Source organism: Haliotis rubra, unplaced genomic scaffold (genome assembly GCF_003918875.1).
Source record: "Haliotis rubra isolate DU_JTF1 unplaced genomic scaffold, ASM391887v1 Scf950, whole genome shotgun sequence".
Classification (NCBI taxonomy): domain Eukaryota; kingdom Metazoa; phylum Mollusca; class Gastropoda; order Lepetellida; family Haliotidae; genus Haliotis; species Haliotis rubra.
In genome coordinates, this window is record NW_025767691.1 from 228,409 (window position 1) to 248,952 (window position 20,544).

Sequence of the window (20,544 nt, forward strand, 5' to 3'; positions counted from 1 at the left end):
ATTCAGACCGGCAACGGAACAAATGAGATACAATTTCTAATCAGTTCCCTGTAAGACCTTTAGTGTGATTTAAAGCTTCTTTAATAACGTCCTAAGCCTTTACAATGGAGAGTATATAATATGGAAGCGTATTGGGGCCACAATCTAAATGTTCTCAATCCAATCGAGCACATCCGGGATGCTCTTGATAGACATGTGCGCACTCTCAGGAACCAGCCCAGAATTTGCAGGATCTTGGTGCTGCGTTGCAGGAATAATGGCACCGACTCCTATCAGACAGTCCATGAGGAGGCGTTGCTTGGCAGTTGTGAACGCACGGGGTGGCCATACACGCTACTGAACGTTTGAAACGATTTAATTTCTTGTGACTTGACTCTTTGTTTATGCCTTTTACTGATAAATTCTGTAACCACATGGAACCGATTTTTGGCATTGTGATTATTCTCAGTTCACCCTATCGACCTTAACAAATACATAATGACCTCTATACCACATTCTTGTGTCCTTTCTTTTTTATATTATTTAATATATGATTTTGAAGTTTCTAGTTTGACTCAGTGTACTTACATCTCTGGAGAAAATACTTACATCTACGTAGAAGATACTTGAATCTATGTATAAGATACTTTCACTTACAAGAAAATACTTTCACCTGCGAGAAGATACTTTCACTAACGTAGAAGATCCTGTCACCTACGAGAAGATACTTTCACCTACAAGAGATACTTTCACCTACGAGAAGATACTTTCATCTACATTAAAGATACTCGCGTCCATGTAGAAGATACTTTCATCTATATAGATATAGCTTACATCTCTAGAGAGAATACTTTCATTCACGTAGAAGATACTTCCATCTATGAAGAGTGAGTGAGTGAGTGAGTAAAAATGTAACGTCCCCTCGGCAATATTTCAGCCATATAGTGACGAGAAATGTCGTACATAAGCAATACATTTAAGTTGCTAAATAATCAGTCATCGAAGGACTGTAAAATAACTAGAGTATCACAGATGGAGTCTAAACCTAGCATAAGCATGTAAAAGTATTTTATTTACGAAGACAATACAATATAAAAACGGGCTATAGGTCGCCAACAACTGAAGGTAGATCACCACACCAGGGACCATGGGGACTTACAGTACCTTTGCTACCTACATGGACCCTAGCTGGATTTACATCATCCCTTCAGCAGCCGGCGATTGTAGTCATAATTTAGCCATAATTAAAATCACAAACAGTCTCCGCTTCAAATTCTGGTAAGTTTGAAATTTACTTTGAGTGTTTTGGGACTTACGTACCCTCTCAGGAGGACAATACTTTTACAGTACTTTAACCCCCTTGAGGGACACCTATGAAGACGATACTGTCATCTATATAGAAGATACTTTCACCAACGTAGAAGATAGTTGCATTATATAGAAGATACTTTCACCAACGTAGAAGATAGTTGCATTATATAGAAGATACTTTCACCAACGAAGAAGATAGTTGCATTCGAGGGCTCAACACTTTAACAGTAAGTATGTGCATCTGTTTAACTAGCCAAAGACAGTGTTTAAGGATCTATGGTTGGCTGCCATGTGGCAGACAATATCAACGAACAAACCATGACCTCGTAATCAGTTCGAACACCAGTCAAAACGTTCGGCTACGTTGGAATTTTGAAATCTTGTCACGGGCGATCTGATCTGTGAAGTATTTACAGTATGTCGATGAAAGGAGCCCAGTCTTGGCCTGTTCCGTTGGCCTTGGTTAAGGTTCACCCAAACGTTTTCTGTCTGTCTGTGATGTACGGTCAACGTATGAGGAGGTTCTCTGCGCCAAAAAGCAGCCTCACGGAGAGTGAGTGAGTGAGTGAGTTAAGATTTTAAGTCACATCGGCAATATCACAGCCATATCGTGACTACAAACACGTTAAATTTTTTTACAATAAATAAAGGTAAATTATAAAAACCTGTCAGCAAAGGACAGTAAAACAAAAACACTAAAATACTTTAACTATAGAGGACGATACAATATAAAAGCAGGCTATAGATTGCCAACAACTGAAGTTAGATCACCATGCTAGGGACCATGGGGACTTACAGTACTCTTGCTCCCTGCATGGACCCAAGCTGGATTTACACCATCCCTTTAGCCGTTACCAATTTAGATAAATCTAGCCATAGATAAACATAACATATATACTACGATTAAAAATAGTAGTAGCTTTAAATTTACTGTGAATGCAATGGGACTTATGTACCCTCTCAGGAGGACCATAATTTTACAATACTTCAACCCCCCTTTGAGTGTACAGCCGCTAACAATCTAAGTTACTAATCTAAACTACCAATAATTAAAATACATCTATCTACAGAACATATTAATCAGAATTCATCAATGCCTCACTGAGATGCTGTCTTCACAGTAGTAACGTTAACGCCAGGTTATTTCTGAGCGTTGTGGCAGTATCGAAGTGATGACGTGTTGGGGACACCAGAAATAGGCCTACCGGCTCGGGTGACACTGCTACAAAGAGGCGTACATCAGACCGTATTACCCTCGAGAGAAGAATACAACTTATAATATTACACGTACAGTTCAACAGATACCGCGTTTCCATATTTATGGTGGGCTTCGATGACAGGACGAGTCATAAATACTAATATGATTGTGCATCGTTGAATAATTCATTTGAGTAAAGTGTTCCTGAAATTACAGCAGGCTCTTCTTAGTTGTTCCACAGCAACGGGTACGTGTCATGCAGATGGGGGATTGAATTAGCACCTAAGCATTTCTTGCCACCAAGTTTGAGGTAAGTGTCCATTCCCGTTTTTGTAAACTCAACACTGCCTTTTGGGAGTTTTTCATGTCGAAATCATTGGTTATCATTTCATATATCTCTATATCTATCTATTTATCTATATATATATATATGCAATCCTAGAAATATATATGCATGTTTGTGTATGTGCGTGCGTGCGTACGTATGTATATATATAGAAATTTCTGAAATAACTACGCCACACGCATCTTCTCCAACATGTTTCACTTTTATCTTCAGAGAGATGTATATATTTATATATCAAATTGTACGATTTCATTTCGACACAATCAGAGCAGTCTTTATTGTTTTGAAAATGGACCCGTTCTTAATAGATAACCGCAACCTGTACTGCCTAATGCTCTCGGGGGCTCAACACTTTAACAGTAATTATGTGCATCTGCTTAAATAGCCTAAGACAGTGTTTAAGGATCTATGGTCGGCTGCCATGTGGCAGACAATATCAACGAACAAACCATGACCAGGTAATCAATTCGAACACCAGTCAAAACGTTCGGCTACGTTGGAATTTTGAAATCTTGTCACGGGCGATCTGATCTGTGAAGTATTTACATTATGTCGATGAAAAGAGCCCAGTCTTGGTCTGTTCCGTTGACGTTGGTTAAGGTTCATCCAAACGTTTTCTGTCTGTCTGTGATGTACGGTCAACGTATGAGGAGGTTCTCTGCGCCAAAAAGCAGCCTCACTGAGAGTGAGTGAGTGAGTTAAGATTTTAAGTCACATCGGCAATATTACAGCCATATCGTGACTACAAACTCGTTATAAATTTACAATAAATAAAGGTAAATTATAAAAAACAGTCACCAAAAAGCAGTAAAACAAAAACACTAAAATACTTTAACTATAGAGGGCAATGCAATATAAAAGCAGGCTATAGATCGCCAACAACTGAAGTTAGATCACCATGCTAGGGACCGTGGGGACTTACAGTACTCTTGCTCCCTGCATGGACCCAAGTTGGATTTACACCATCCCTTCAGATGTTAGCAATTTAGATAAATCTAGCCATAGATTATAATAACATATATATATATATATATACTGAGTCAAAAAAGAAACTTCACATTCTTCTTCAGGGCACTATAAAAGAACAAAAGATGGTAAGATTGTTAAATTGTTATTATTTCATTGCTGAGATCTGTGTGATGTACTCGATACACTGACAGTGCCATTATAAGTTCCATTAGGCTACACCGCCGTTCCAAAACATGGGTATACAGAATGTCAAGTCACAAGAATAAAAATGCGAAATTTCTCAGTTCAATATCATGAAAGGCCGCTCCGCGCATTCACCACTGCCAAACATCGTCTCCTCATCGACTGCCTGATGCTTGTGAACACGTGGTTGGGGACTCTGCGCCATTGCTCTTCCAAGGCAGCGCCAAGTTCCTGCAAATTCTGAGGTTGGTTCCTGAGACCACGAATCCTTCTCCCAAGTGCATCCCAAACGTGCTCGATTGGATTAAGGTCAGGGAACCTCGATGGCCTGTCCATGACGTTGATTCCAGCGTTTTGAAGGAAATTTCGTGTCAACATCGCGGTATGCGGCCGAGCATTATCATGCTGGAACTGTAGACCTGGGCCATGAGCCGCCATGAAAGGAACGAGTTCAGGGGTGAGCACCTGGTCGCGGTAAGCAGCAGCTGTGTGGTTTCCACGGATGACCAGAAGTCGGGAACGGTTGTTCCAACAGAAAGCACCCCCACACCATGCAACTTCCGCCCCCCGAATCTGTCGACTTCCTGTACACAACATTGGGCATACCGTTCACGACGTCGTCTCGACTCTATGCCTGCCGTCAGCGAATCTGAGGGTAAACCTGGATTCATCGCTAATGACGACTCGATTCCATTCTCTCTGGGCCCACAGCAGACGGTGACGTTGATGAAATGGCGTCAATATTGGCCCACGATATAGACGTCGAAATTTGAGATTGGCAGCCCGCAAACGATTTCGAATGGTCTGTGAGGACAGTCGACCTCTAAACATCTCGGCCCTGGTTCGTGGAGCCGGCAGAAATATGTCACGTAGGTGACGTAGGACGATTTGACGGTCTTCTGCTCGTGACGTCAGACATGGACCACCGACCTTGGGCGATCAGAAGTGGTGCCAGTTTGTTATAGACGACCTCGCAAGTCATACACTGTACGACGGCTACATCCCATTGCTCTTGCGACGTCAATAACTCATCTTCCCGCTTGCAACATGCCAACGGCACGTTCACGTTCACATTTGACAATCGTGGCATTTCAAGTACCGTTAGAACTGTGATTTAAAAGTGTTTTTTCAATTCTTGAGGCCAATGCAAACACGTGCATATGAAGAAACTTCGATGCGAAGATCACGTGATCGACTGTACGTGCAAAACCTGATTTGGCACTAATGTCATTTGCAGGACGAATGGATGGGTTTGAGTGGGTTTTGCAAACGTTTTTCTAGAGTTGAAAGATAGGGATCCCATTTCGGATACATAGATGTATCATCAGAGAAAAATTATTCATTATTTTTCAAATTACATTTTGTGAAGTTTCTTTTTTGACTCAGTATATATACTACGATTAAAAATAGTAGTAGGTTTAAATTTACTGTGAATGCAATGGGACTTATGAACCCCCTCAGGAGGACAATAATTTTACAATACTTCAACCCCCTTTGAGGGTACAGCCACTAACAATCTAAATTACTAATCTAAACTACCAATAATTAAAATACATCTATCTACAGAACATATTAATCAGAATTCATCAATGCCTCAGTGAGATGCTGTCTTCACAGTAGTAATGTTAACGCCAGGTTATTTCTGAGCGTTGTGGAAGTACCGAAGTGATGTCTGTCAGCTGTGAGGGGGAACGCAGTCGACAACCTGCATGTCGCCGAGTAGCTGATCCGCCGAGTAGCTAATCCGGGCTTCTTTCAAATTTCCGAGCAGCCATGAATCGCCTCGCGCAGAAAAAAGTATTAAATATGTCGAAATAATTGCTGTCAATCGTTTCATACGAGTGGAAAGTAAACTTAACAAGTGTGCACACAAGTATCATGATGATAAATGCCAAATAACACAACAGAAATACTTAAAAAAGAATTGTAACTTTTGTTCAAGCTGGTAAATGTCAACATGCGGTCGAGACTCTCCTCTTCCATGTGCGCATGCGCAAAATCGAAGTTGCGGGCTCCTCGTTTTATGATGTAGTGTTAGCAATTTAAAGTTGCCGTTTTTACCGTTTCAGCAGTGAGGTATTATGTTTATGTTGCTATTTCCACGATTAATGTGGGTTTTTTTCTGCATAGTGGGAAAGTTTTCTTTGGTAGACCTGTGATACAAACATCTTGCAGTTCTTGACACGTCTCGACGTTTTGTTTGTTTAGTATCTATGTAAGGAGGAAAGAAATAAGTTTATAAACATTATGAACGTACATGTTTTTTTCATACTGCATATATTCGAACAGTTATATAATGAAGTAAACAAACTTCCAACGTTGTGAGCTTGTATTTATCATGTAATGTTCACAAACATAATCAGTGACCATTCAATGTATAGTATGAAGAAATTTCTTATCGTCCCTTAAAACTGACACTTCACTTGAATTAACTTGTGCTCAGAAGAAGTATACAGTATGTTTGACCAAACTTGAAAAGAAAAGAAAAGGCTAGATGAATGAACATCTGTTCAATTTCAATACAGTATTCAATTCTACAGCAAATGTACACAATTTCATTTCATACAAAGTCGAAAGCACCGTTCGACTGACACTAAAAGTATGAACTTTTACACAAATCAACAAGGCGTTTTATTCTGCATCAAATGTTGGATCAATAGTGAGTGTGACCACTATTGGCTTCAGTAAACACCAAGGCACGTCGACGCATTAATAACGTAAGATGACGAATGACGTTGGACGTGATCCGTTGCCATTCCTGTAGGAGACATCGTTCCAGTTGTTGAACGGTGACCCCTGGCAGGTGGCGCTGGTAGTGTTCTGATTCGTCGATCCAAGTGGTCCTATAAGTGTTCTATCGGATTCATGTCGGGAGAACATGCTGGCCACGGCAAAACAACGATGTTAGCGTTATGCAGAAAGGCGTTTATCAGTCTTGTTGTATGGGGCCTTGCGTTATTGTGCTGGTAGACAATGCCACGTGGTTGTTGCTTGATAAATGGCAACACAACTGGTCACACAACTTCATCCCTGTGTCTTCGAGCATTCACATTGCCATGAATAATCACAATCGCCGCATATTCTTCCCCACACCATCACGCCAGCGGCTCCAAACGGTCGGACTTGCTGAACGCAATGTTGAGCTAAACGTTGACCTACTTGTCTGTTAACACGACCCCGGCCGTCATTATTGTACAGGCAAAACCTACTCTCGTCGCTGAACATCACACGTCGCCAACCACGCATTTGCCAACGTCGAACTCGCCTGGCCCATGTCAATAGACGACGTTGGTTTTGAAGAGTCAGATGCACTCCGCGGTAGGGTCGAGGTGCTCGCATACAATGTTCTCTCAGTCGCCGGTACACTGTATGTCGACTGATACGGTGTCCTGGTGCCGTCGCTGCCGCTGACGTCTTCGTTACAAAACGATTTCTCAAACGGTTTCTCCGAATGTGTCGATCATCACCAGACGTTATCACACGTGGCCGACCACTCCTAGTCCTGTCTGATGTATTGCCTGTTCGTCTTAATCGTTGCATTAGTCTGTTGACAGCTGCACAAAGAGAAGGTGGCATATTTTTGTGTTCCTTATACTACTGTATCGCACACGTGTCGCGTGGGCTGTGTTATGCCGTCACTAGACAGCTGCATTCCGTGTTACATCAGACAAAAGCGACGTTTAGGGATTCGTGTATTTGTTTCGCCGTTTGATCCCGGAGAGGATGGTCTGTGTGTCTGACATGGCTCAGTATGTTTTACCACTTCAGTATTTATTTTTGTTGAATTCTCATGTAATATTTTGCGGTGTATAGTTTCTTTTGAGCACGAGTTTATTTTACAAAACGTACAATATAACAGATCACGTGTACCAGACCCTATTACCCATACTTTTTCACAGTCGGGTATCATGAAATTTCGGAATCCAGGAAACGGCCTTGGAAGCAGCCGAGAAAAAAATAACTGTCCTGTCCGTAAATAAAGCGAATATATCAGTTTGTTTGTTGTTTAACGCCACACCGTGTAATGTTCCAGCTGTATCGCGGTATCAGATAATACTGTAATTGACATCATAAGCATCGATATACACAATTGGGACTCAATGGGATGCATAAAACATAATTGTACTTATTGATAATTGCTGGAATGCCAGTAGCTGATCAGAACAGTCAAAGTCCTGGAATGCCAGTCTCTGATGATAACCGTCACATTGCTGGAATGCCAGTTGCTGATGATAATCGTCATATTGCTGGAATGCCAGTTGCTGATGATAATCGTCATATTGCTGGAATGCTAGTCGCTCATCATAACCGTCACACTGCTGGAATGCCAGCTGCTGATGATAATCGTCATATTGCTGGAATGCTAGTCGCTCATCATAACCGTCACACTGCTGGAATGCCAGCTGCTGATGATAATCGTCATATTGCTGGAATGCCAGTTGCTGATGATAACCGTCACATAACTGGAATGTTAGTCGCTCATCATAACCGTCACACTGCTGGAATGCCAGCTGCTGATGATAACCGTCACACTGCTGGAATGCCAGTTGCTGATGATAATCGTCACATTGCTGGAATGCCAGTCTCTGATGATAACCGTCACATTGCTGGAATGTTAGTCGCTGATGATAACCGTCACATTGCTGGAATGCCAGCTGCTGTTGATAACCGTCACATTGCTGGAATGCCAGTTGCTGATGATAATCGTCACATTGCTGGAATGCCAGTTGCTGATGATAATCGTCACATTGCTGGAATGCCAGTCTCTGATGATAACCGTCACATTGCTGGAATGCCAGTCACTGATGATAACCGTCACATTGCTGGAATGCAAGCTGCTGTTGATAACCGTCACATTGCTGGAATGACAGTCACTGATGATAACCGTCACACTGCTGGAATGACAGTCACTGATGATAACCGTCACATTGTTGGAATGTCAGTCACTGATGATAATCGTCACATTGCTGGAATGCCAGTCACTGATGATAACCTTCACATTGGTGGAATGTCAGTCACTGATGATAACCGTCACATTGCGGGAATGCAAGTCTCTGATGATAACCGTCACACTGCTGGAATGCCACTTGCTGATGATAAACACCACATTGGTGGAATGCTAGTCGCTGATGATAACCATCACATTGGTGGAATGTTAGTCACTGATGATAACCGTCACATTGGTGGAATGCCAGTTGCTGTTGATAACCGTCACACTGCTGGAATGTCAGTCGCTGATGATACCCGTCACACTGTTGGAATGCCAGTGGCAGATGATAACCATCACACTGCTAGAATGCCAGTCGCTGATTATAACCATCACACTGTTGGAATGCCAGTCGTTGATGATAACCGTCACACTGCTGGAATGCCAGTCGCTGATGATAACCGTCACATTGCTGGAATGCCAGTCGCTGATGATAACCGTCACATTGCTGGAATGCCAGTTGCTGATAATAACCGTCACATTGGTGGAATGCCAGTCACTGTTGATAACCGTCACATTGGTGGAATGCCAGTCTCTGATGATAACCATCACACTGCTGGAATGCCAGTCGCTAATGATAACCGGCACACTGCTGGAATGCCAGTCGCTGATGATTACCGTCACACTGCTGGAATGTCAGTTGTTGATGATACCCGTCACACTGCTGGAATGCCAGTCTCTGATGATAACCATCACACTGCTGGAATGCCAGTCGCTAATGATAACCGGCACACTGCTGGAATGCCAGTCGCTGATGATTACCGTCACATTGCTGGAATGCCAGTCGCTGATGATAACCATCACATTGCTGGAATGCCAGTTGCTGTTGACAACCGTCACACTGCTGGAATGTCAGTTGCTGATGATACCCGTCACACTGCTGGAATGCCAGTCTCTGATGATAACCATCACACTGCTGGAATGCCAGTCGCTAATGATAACCGGCATACTGCTGGAATGCCAGTCGCTGATGATTACCGTCACATTGCTGGAATGCCAGTCGCTGATGATAACCGTCACATTGCTGGAATGCCAGTCTCTGATGATAACCGTCACATTGGTGGAATGCCAGTCGCTGATGATAACCATCACACTGCTGGAATGCCAGTCGCTGATGATAACCGTCACACTGCTGGAATGCCAGCTGCTGATGATAACCGTCACATTGGTGGAATGCCAGTTGCTGATAATAACCGTCACATTGCTGGAATGCCAGTTACTGTTGATAACCGTCACGCTGCTGGAATGCCACTCGCTGATGATAACTGTCACATTGGTGGAATGCCAATCACTGATGATAACCGTAAATTGCTGGAATGCCAGTTGCTGTTGATAACCGTCCCACTGCTGGAATGCCACTCGCTGATGATAACAGTCACACTCCTGGAATGCCAGTCGCTGATGATAGCCATCAAATTGCTGGAATGCTTCTGAGATAGCTTTAATGAAAGTCATTAGTTGATGAAAAAGGATGTTCTTCACACAAGATATATCATGTTCCGTAGCCTGGAAACTAGACATCAATAATATGTAAACCTATACGTGGGGAAATTGGTCCCCATTTTTCAGACAGGGCAAAGGATCATCAATCAAACTGATAAGGCACCTTGGAATGTTTAGGAAACTTAACTCACTATTCATACCCTGAAAACGTAAGCATATATCAATAATGTATGAACTGATACGTGGTGAATTATCGGACTCCATTTGAAATATCTGTCAAAGTAACATCAATCTAACTCTGAACGCACCTTGGAATGTTTTGGAAACACAAATCACTATGGCCAAGGATTAGCTTGACAACTGAAGTAATTCTTGTCACAAAGCTCAGGGTAAGTGGTGATGGAATGGGTCATAGCGCCTTCTAAACTTTATTTGTTATAATTTCTTTAGTTTTGTTGCATTTGCACATAGTTGCACATGTATATAAATTGTCTATATAAACAAAAGATGAGAAGATGACCAGAATTGAGTAAATTGGTTAAGATGTCCATACATTTTGGCTGTGTATTTTGTGAAGTAATGAAGGCATGTGAGTTCTTCCTGAAGCATTTAAAAATTTATTGTTCTATTTTTGAAAATATATTGTTTGCATACAATTATTAAGAGATTTATTGGTCCAAAATTTGGTAGCAGAGTCAAGAAGTATATGTTTCTTTTTAAGTTTAATGGATAAATACTGTCAGGTTGACCCATTTTTCAAATTGTGTCAAGATGGAACTCACATGGGTGCAATACCAGAACAGATGATCAGCTGTTTCACGTTGATTATTACAATTACCACATAAATTGCTGTCTGCGTATCCCATTTTAAAAAGTAAGGAATTTGTTGGTAAGATATGGTGGAGAATTTGATATTGAAACCATTTCTGTTGAGAAATTTCCAGGCATTTAGTTGGAATCATATTATATTTTTGTCTATCAGGTTCCAGTACTGTTTCTCCAAATATCAATTCCCATTTTGGAAAATGTTGATTTCGTAAACACTGAGTTTGTATAAGAGTTTCATAGTAATGTCGATTTCATTTTACTGTTTTAAGTAGATGTATGATATTAAATGGCATAAACGGACATTCAAGATTTGTTTTAAAATTTGGAAATCCCATTCCACGACAATATGCTTAGACAGGTGCTAACACGTTGTTGAACTGTAGAAAATTAACCTTAATGTCATAACGTTGTTTGAACTCTAAAATAACAGTTTTCGTTAATAAGATCACTTATAAAATCTATTCCTTTACTCTGCCATAGCTTTAATGAGACTTAGTCCAAGAGGAGGCAACTGAAAAATTTCAAATCGTAGCCTCCCCAGGACTGATTTTGTTTGACACTATTTTCAGTTAGTATGATGTCTTGGGCTCATGAAAAGGTCTGTAAAACTCTCAGATTGTGGAATCAGGTATTTTTACAGGCCATTATATGTGGTGGGGGTCTGCGAGCATTTTCGTCACATTTGGTTTGCTGCTCGACAACACCTCAAAGTAAATCATAGATAGTTTTACTACTATCAATCTGATCACTTTCATTTTGACTTCTGTGTACTGCTAAAGGATGTAGAAATTATTTGACATAATTTTGTTTTGAAAATAAATCAAAATGGCCGCCACTTTCGCCGCCATTTTGTATTGTCGTGTTTTGCCTTCTCAGCACTTAAATTTACATAAAAAGAACACCGAATGTTTCCATTTACATCCAAAGTTGATACTTTTGATGTTTTTGGACATTTGTTTCTCCTAGAGTGATGGCTTGGGCACAAAACAAGTCATTTTGTATTGTCATATCTTGGTAATTTAATGTTTTACCGCTTATTCTTTGAGACAGGGGTATTTTAGCGATTCTCCGACTTTTCATGGAAATGTGTGAGGGTGATTTATATAATGGCAGTTAACATTATTTTTGTTACTAAAACAAGTTGTTTTTGTTTTCTCTTTACTTCTAGAGTAACGGCATGTTATTAGGAAAATTAACATATTACCCAGAATTCAAAATGGCCGCCATTGTAGTTTAACTACATATACTTAGTGGAAGACTAAATTTGTACTGATATGAAATCCAAACAACTCATTTGGTGTCTAATGTTTAATACAGTATAGGAATAGAGCTAAATTTCAATGATATGGTCAATCAAAGCGTCACACTCCTAAAATATTTGATGAAATAACATTATTCAAAAGTGTTTGAAAACTATGCTTCATGGCTGATAACTACATCTAAGCTTTGGTTGTAGCTATTCAAATTGTTCTATCAGATAACTCTTAATCACTCTTGATACATCCATAAGCTTGCAATTAACCCTCCTTTTCACTTTCTTTCATTTCATATGTTACTTCATGTCCGAATCGGACCTGTGAAGATCCGGGTTAGAATTGATCTTCAATAACCCATGCTTGTCTTAAGAGGCAACTAACGGGATCGGGTGGTCAGGTTCGCTGACTGGGTTGGCACATGTCATCGTATCCCAATTGCGCAAATTGATGTTCATGCTGTTGATCCCTGGATTGTCTGGTCCAGACTCGATTATTTACAGACCGCCGCCATATAGCTGGAATATTATCGAGTGCGTAAAACTAAACTCACTCACTCACTCATGTCAGAATCGGGAGTCATCTACTGGCAACAAGTCAAAGGTGTTCGGGCAACGATCACCTGCCATACAAAAAGACATGCCTCTGTACACACTATATCATTCTTTCTGCTGGCATGCTGACTTTTTGCATTTACACGATGTCAGTTCATCCAATCCACGGGGAGCAGGATCTCTCGACATCAGAATAGGGATAAGCTGACCATCACAAATGCTCCAACCATGGTTAACTGGTGAAGGAATATTCATGATTGGTTGCAGAGACTGTTTCCAAACATGGACTTGGTAGTTTACTCGTTCAGTGTGATGTTTTAGACTGTTGGATGTTGATGGGAGGTTTTCATTCAATATCTTGTGTCATCTACAGACATCACTGGATTATTTGGTACATGCATAGAACTCACAAACTGGCCACAAGATGTAATGAGTGTTTCTGGAACATCCAAATTGTCACCTAATTGTGTCAATGTTTGTTGGTGATTTTCAGAGGACTTCAGTAAGTCAATTCCCCATGTCGAACGTTCTACACGTTCTAAAATGAGACGGAGTGATAACGTACTTAAAACGAGATTGCCATACTAAGAACGGAATTGCCATACTACGAACGGAATCGCGGCGCTTCAATCTTACTGGGTACGTGTGCGGACGTAGTGCAGTCCGGCATCAGTTGCAATATGTTTGTACACAGTTTCCACCAGGTCCATCCCATTCGCAGAACTCTACTGAACTCTAGTTAGTCGCTATTCCGTGCACATATGTTCAAAACAAAATGAATTGTTCTGAAGAAGCTTGTAGTACACGGTTCTAACAGTTTGCAATGAGTTCTCATTACGTTTTACTCGTTGTTAGTATGTTTATGTAGTTCTCACGCAGTTCTTACTATGTCAACACTGTGTGCATTGCGACATGACAAGGTAGGGTATATATACATGCGTTTTTAACATGGTCATCATTTGGGATAGAGGTTTCTATGAACAGGTTTGCAGCTGTCAACATATTGAATGCTGGTTTCCTGCAATTTTATCGGAAGCAGAGCAAGAGTACAATGAGTTGGTAAAGCAAGAAAGAAGGAAAAAACAAGAACTTGTTGGGTGAGGAACTGGCTTAAAGCTGAGAGGTGAATAGCTGTGGGACATTATCATCAACTGATGGAGGAGCTCCGCCTTAATGATCATGAGTCCTTCTACAATTTCTTGACAATCACCCCACCCATGTCTGATGAACTTCTTGAACGCATTGACCCTTTATAAATTAGATGTCTCTTTCGGTCCACCCCTCGTCTTCCTTAGAGGCATGGTGATGTCATTGTTTCCACCTGGAAACTGAGAACGGAAATAAGAGTGGGCAGGGTATTTATACAATCGAACCAGGAAGAGATTGCTATTACGATTGCACGCACTAGAAACGGCGAGAGAAAGTAGTGAGAACGGGAAGAAGTGCCTGAAATGAATGGGTTTAGTTGAGAATGAGTTAGAACGGGGTTGTGCGTATTAAGTACGAGATAGGCCTAGTTCAGAACGGATATAAATTGACTAAGGACGGGTTTGGACTGCTTGAAAACGTTGTCCACACAGGGTGAACGGGCAATTTTACCCACTCTTAACGTTACACCAACTGTCTGGGGACGGGGTAAAGACGAGATAGACGTACTGAGTACTGTTTATGATCAAACTAGCATTGTAATTTATACAAAAGTTACACGTTCTATCCCGTTCGAGCTAATTTTACAGTTATTGTTTGGACGAGTCAGTACATCCTAAGAACTACCAACAGGTAGAATGGCTGGACCAACAGAACACCATCGTATGTTCATAAATGCTACAAGACTAAGACTTGTTGACAGGACTGCTGATGTGTTTGTCCCATTGTCTTGGTAGTGGTTTGTTTTTGCCAACAATCTTGACTTCTAGCGCCGTTTGCGATCCTCTTTTGATTTGCTCCCCTGCTTTGATTGACTCTTGTGTGGCATACCCCTCCGAACAACAACAACTCTAATGCAGTCTGTTTTGATTCAGAATTGAAGTGAAGTTCATATCAGCCAAGTCTCCAAATGTGGAAGCAGTTCCCTTTCTGACGATTTGCAATTTTGCCATTCCATCAACTATATGAACTGGCAACATTCTCTCTTCTGCTAGTATAAGCAGCGAATGACCAAAAACCTCCTTTTAAAGTTCATTTAACAAACCGCTTTTGATGTTCTTTCTTAATGTTCCATCTGAAAGAGCTATTGTAAGATAAACACTAGAAATGTCCATGTTCACATCAGGGTTGATGACAAATCCATTCAATCTCCCAAATGAATGATGTCTGCATCTTGTGAACATTGAAAGTAGAGTTGTTGTCCCAAAGGATATGATTCACAGCCTGTTGCATGTTAAACAGATTGGGGCAGAGCAAAAGGATAACTTCATAAGTAGTTGACTGAACTCTTCCAGGACAAACTTTTGGTCACCTTTACATCGACTGAACCGGAAAACCTTTCCTACATTGATTCCCCAAAAACTGTAAAGCCCAGGAATGAGAAGCTTCACACAACAAATGGATGACAATTTGGATGTTCAGGAAACACTCATTACATCTTGTGGCCAGTTTGTGAGTTCTATGCATGTACCAAATAATCCAGTGATGTCTGTAGATGACACAAAATATTGAATGAAAACCTCCCATCAACATCCAACAGTCTAAAACATCACACTGAACGAGTAAACTACCAAGTCCATGTTTGGAAACAGTCTCTGCAACCAATCATGAATATTCCTTCACAAGTTGACCATGGTTGGAGCATTTGTGATGGTCAGCTTATCCCTATTCTGATGTCGAGAGATCCTGCTCCCCGTGGATTGGATGAATTGACATCGTGTAAATGCAAAATGTCAGCATGCCAGCAGAAAGAATGATATAGTGTGCACTGAGGCATGTCTTTTTGTATGGCAGCTGATTGTTGCCCGAACACCTTTGACTTGTTGCCAGTAGATGACTCCGACTCTGACATTAGTGAGTGAGTGAGTGAGTTTAGTTGTACACCGCACTAGGCAATATTCCAGCTATATGGCGGCGGTCTGTAAATAATCGAGTCTGGACCAGACAATCCAGGGATCAACAGCATGAACATCAATCTGCGCAATTGGGATACGATGACATGTGTCAACCCAGTCAGCGAACCTGACCACCGATCCCGTTAGTTGCCTCTTAAGACTAGTATGGGTTATTGAAGATCAATTCTAACCCGGATCTTCACAGGTCCGATTCTGACATGAAGTAACATATGAAATGAAAAGGAGGGTTAATTGCAAGCTTATGGATGTATCAAGAGTGATTAAGAGTTATCTGATAGAACAATTTGAATAGCTACAACCAAAGCTTAGATGTAGTTATCGGCCATGAAGCATAGTTTTCAAACACTTTTGAATAATGTTATTTCGTCAAATATTTTAGGAGTGTGAACAAGCTTTGATTGACCATATCATTGAAATTTAGCTCTATTCCTATACTGTATTAAACATTAGACACCAAATGAGTTGTTTGGATTTCATATCAGTACAAATTTAGTCTTCCACTAAGTATATGTAGTTAAACTACAATGGCGGCCATTTTGAATTCTGGGTAATATGTTAATTTTCCTAATAACATGCCGTTACTCTAGAAGTTAAGAGAAAACAAAAACAACTTGTTTTAGTAACAAAATAATGTTAACTGCCATTATATAAATCACCCTCACACATTTCCATAAAAGTCGGAGAATGGCTAAAATACCCTGTCTCAAAGAATAAGCGGTAAAACATTAAATTACCAAGATATGACAATACAAAATGACTTGTTTTGTGCCCAAGCCATCACTCTAGGAGAAACAAATGTCCAAAAACATCAAAAGTATCAACTTTGGATGTAAATGGAAACATTCGGTGTTCTTTTTATGTAAATTTAAGTACTAAGAAGGCAAAACACGACAAAACAAAATGGCGGCGAAAGTGGCGGCCATTTTGATTTTATTTTTCAAAACAAAATTATGTCAAATAATTCCTACTTCCTTTAGCAGTACACAGAAGTCAAAATGAAAGTGATCAGATTGATAGTAGTAAAACTATCAATGATTAACTTTGAGGTGTTGTCGGGCAGCAAACCAAATGTGACAAAAATGCTCGCAGACCCCCACCACATATAATGGCCTGTAAAAAAAACCTGATACCACAATCTGAGAGTATTACAGACCTTTTCATGAGCCCAAGACATCATACTAACTGAAAATAGTGTCAAACAAAATCAGTCCTGGGGAGGCTACGAAATCCTATACTGAACAGCAAAAGAAACGCAAGTTTTGAAAAGCTGAAATCTCATGAAGGTAAGCGTTCATGTTTATGGAACGTTCATGGTAAAGTGACGTAATGATCCCAGATGAGATGCAATTTGACGTCCATACGAACCATTCACACAAACACACCAACAGTGCAGCAAAACCATAATTTTAGCACGTGCATCGACGGTTATGGATGAAAAGCATGCATTTCACTCCGAGGTATCCTTTATAAAGGTTTGTGTCAAAAAACAGTTCAGTATTGACTCTAGGAGGTGTACACGCGACACAAACGATGCCTAGACTAACAGCTGAGCAGAGGGGAATGGCCACTGGAAAGTTACACGGAGGTAGCTCTGCAACCGCTGTAGCTAGACAATTGGGTTGTCATCTTACCACCATTACACGACTTGCTCAACGTCATCAGCAAAACGGGTTGCTGCTGATCGTCGCCGTACAGGACGGCAACGAGTGACAACTCATGCGCAAGATCGGTTCATCCGGGTCACTCATCTAAAGAACCGAACTCAAGCAGCAACAGTAACGACAGCCTTAGTTCTTGGGTCAAGGGGAGCAGTGCCAAGCGATACGATTAGGCGTCGTCTTTGGGCTGCTGGAATCCACTGAGGAAGGCCATATGCGGGGCCAATTTTGGCACGTAAACAACGCCAGCGACGTATGCAGCCCTCACACAGCAAGAGTGTCGATGGATTATCTGGCTCAGAACAACATTAACGTCTCTTTCCCCGGATATGGCTCCCATTGAACATTCTGGGACGAAATTGGACGGAGGATAGCTGCAGGTAGACGAACACTCACACTTGCACAATTGGAATAGAGATTGGTGTTTGAGCGGAACCAGTTGCCTAAGGCATTCTCTCAGACTCTAGTGAACTCAATGAGGCCACGTTTCACGGCCTGTGTGCAAGCTCAAGGTGTCTATACGCGCTACTAAACATACTGTCACTTTTCGCGTTCAGGGGTATCTCCATTTGACGGACTGTCGGAACTCGGAATAGTAAGAACTAGTGACATTGCTTTGTATCCACGTTTTAGGGTCGTTAACTTTTGTCGTCAAGATACTTTTTCCGAATATTCTGTGGCAGATTTAATTCAAACAACTGTTTTGATTTACTTGAGTGAGTGAGTTTAGTTTTACGCCGCAATATTCCAGCTATGTGGCGGCGATGTACTTGAAGCGTTTAAGTAATGTCTCCGTCACATGGAAATCTTTTGAGCCTGTATAAGTTCTTTAATTTTGGGGTAAATTATACCACCACCTTCTGTGTTGCAAATACTTTGTGTTCTCTTGATTTTGTCAGGCTTGTTGCCCCAGAAGAATTTGAATAATTTCTTTTGGAAAGGTTCTAACATCCAATCGGGAGGGTCTGCTGATGCTGAAAACAGGTGATTTAACTGAGTGATTGAAGGATAGTATTTCTAAAAGTTTTACTGGATCAATTTGATTAATTTCTTGTTTAGAGTACAACCTTTCGTAGAATGATTTTACTTCATTTAGGGTCATATTCTTCTAACATCTGTCCTTTACTATCTTCTATTCTAGTTATAGATTTATTTAAGAAATTTCTGGTTTCCAGTCCAAGAAAATATTTTCTTGGTTTTCTCAAAGTCGGTCCATTTTGCTTCATATATTTGCTCTAATTGATGGGTTAACATGTCAATTTCTCCAAAGAGTATTACTTTTAACTAAGCAATTTTCTTCCGTATCTAGTTTTATATACTGTTTGTCAAGATCTGTTTGTACTTGTTTCTCTCTTTTTACACATTTTCTTTTCCTTATTGCCGAATGTTGTATTGTCCTACCCCTAATAGTCATTAAAACAGTTTCTAAAAGTAGGTGGTCAGCGATGGTGTATTCATCAATGCTATCCTCCTTTCGGTATTGTTCTATCCTTTCTTTAATTATATTCTTTATCATGCTTACATAATCTTTATCTCTTAATAATGAATAATTCAATTTCCAAAAATCCTTACCGCGTATAATATCTTGATTGAAATGGTTATGGTGGAGTGGTCTGATTTGAAACTTGGATCAATTTCGGCTTTTACCAACGACGGTTATATGTTATGTTACGGTAACAAGTCTACTCTTCCTTGTTTTAGGGATTTGTTTGCCTCCATATCTTTTCCCATACGGATTTATTTCCCTCCATGGATCGTGGAGATCAAAATCATCCTTTAATTTAATTATCCTATCTCTAAACTTTTGATGAAATTCTGATAACGCGGGACACTGATTGAGTGAGTAAGTGAGCTTTGTTTTACGCTGTATTTAGCAAATTCAAGAAATATCACGGGACACCAGATATGAGCCTCACACATTGTACCCATATGGGGGATCGAACCTGGGTCTTCGGTGTGAGGAGAGAATAATTTACCCCTAGGCTACCCACCGTCCTACATCCCGACCATAAAATACAAAGTATATATAGATGCTTATGACAAGGATGGCGCTTGATCTGATTTTGTCAATCAAAAGAGTTGAGGACATGACACTATACCTTTATGAGTCTTGGATAAAATTCTACTTTCAGTCTCTGGACACTGATGTCTACCATCCTCGTGGCCGCTGTCTCTCTGTGTACCCTGTCCCTGGCACTGCAGGCGAGTAATGACGACTGTTCACATCCTCCCATGCAGGAAGTTGTTCCTGAAAAGGCTCATGGTTACATCCGGTCTGTTTTTGCGCCCTCTACGTACGACTGCGCTGCTGAATGCCAACTGTCTCCGCTGTGTCTGTCCTTCACCTTTGATCGTGAGAAACAGACATGTCAACTTCTGAACCAGACAAGGGCAAAGACGGATAGCAGCTTTACTGTCGGCAGTGGCGTCTTCTTTAGCAACATCCACGACTGGAAAATGGTTTGTATGAAGGGTTTGATCTACTTTCAGTCACGTTTGAACGGATACCTTAGGTTAACAGTTAACTCCACACATTGCATGTGGGGAATCGAACCCGGGTCTTCGGCGGGACGAGCCAACGCCTGAACCATTAGGCTACGCCTCCTATAACATAGGGAGAAGTATGTAACGAGAGAAGTTCAAATGACACCGTCCCATCAATAAGGCCTGTAAACGTTGGCAAAAGACCTTGGAAAGGGCCCTCCGTACCTCTGGAAGGAAAACTGTTTGATTGTTTGGTTACAATAAGTCTTCAGCAATCCATTCTTGTCGT

General features: G+C 40.9%; 1 long non-coding RNA gene across 1 annotated transcript; it reads left to right on the top strand.

Annotated features, from left to right (window-relative positions):
- Positions 1-480: 480 nt before the first annotated feature.
- LOC124264948 lies at positions 481-18,466 on the top strand. The gene is made up of 3 exons (XR_006895293.1): positions 481-559; positions 13,476-13,484; positions 18,455-18,466. It is a non-coding gene; the product is annotated as an uncharacterized LOC124264948 (long non-coding RNA).
- Positions 18,467-20,544: the final 2,078 nt, after the last annotated feature.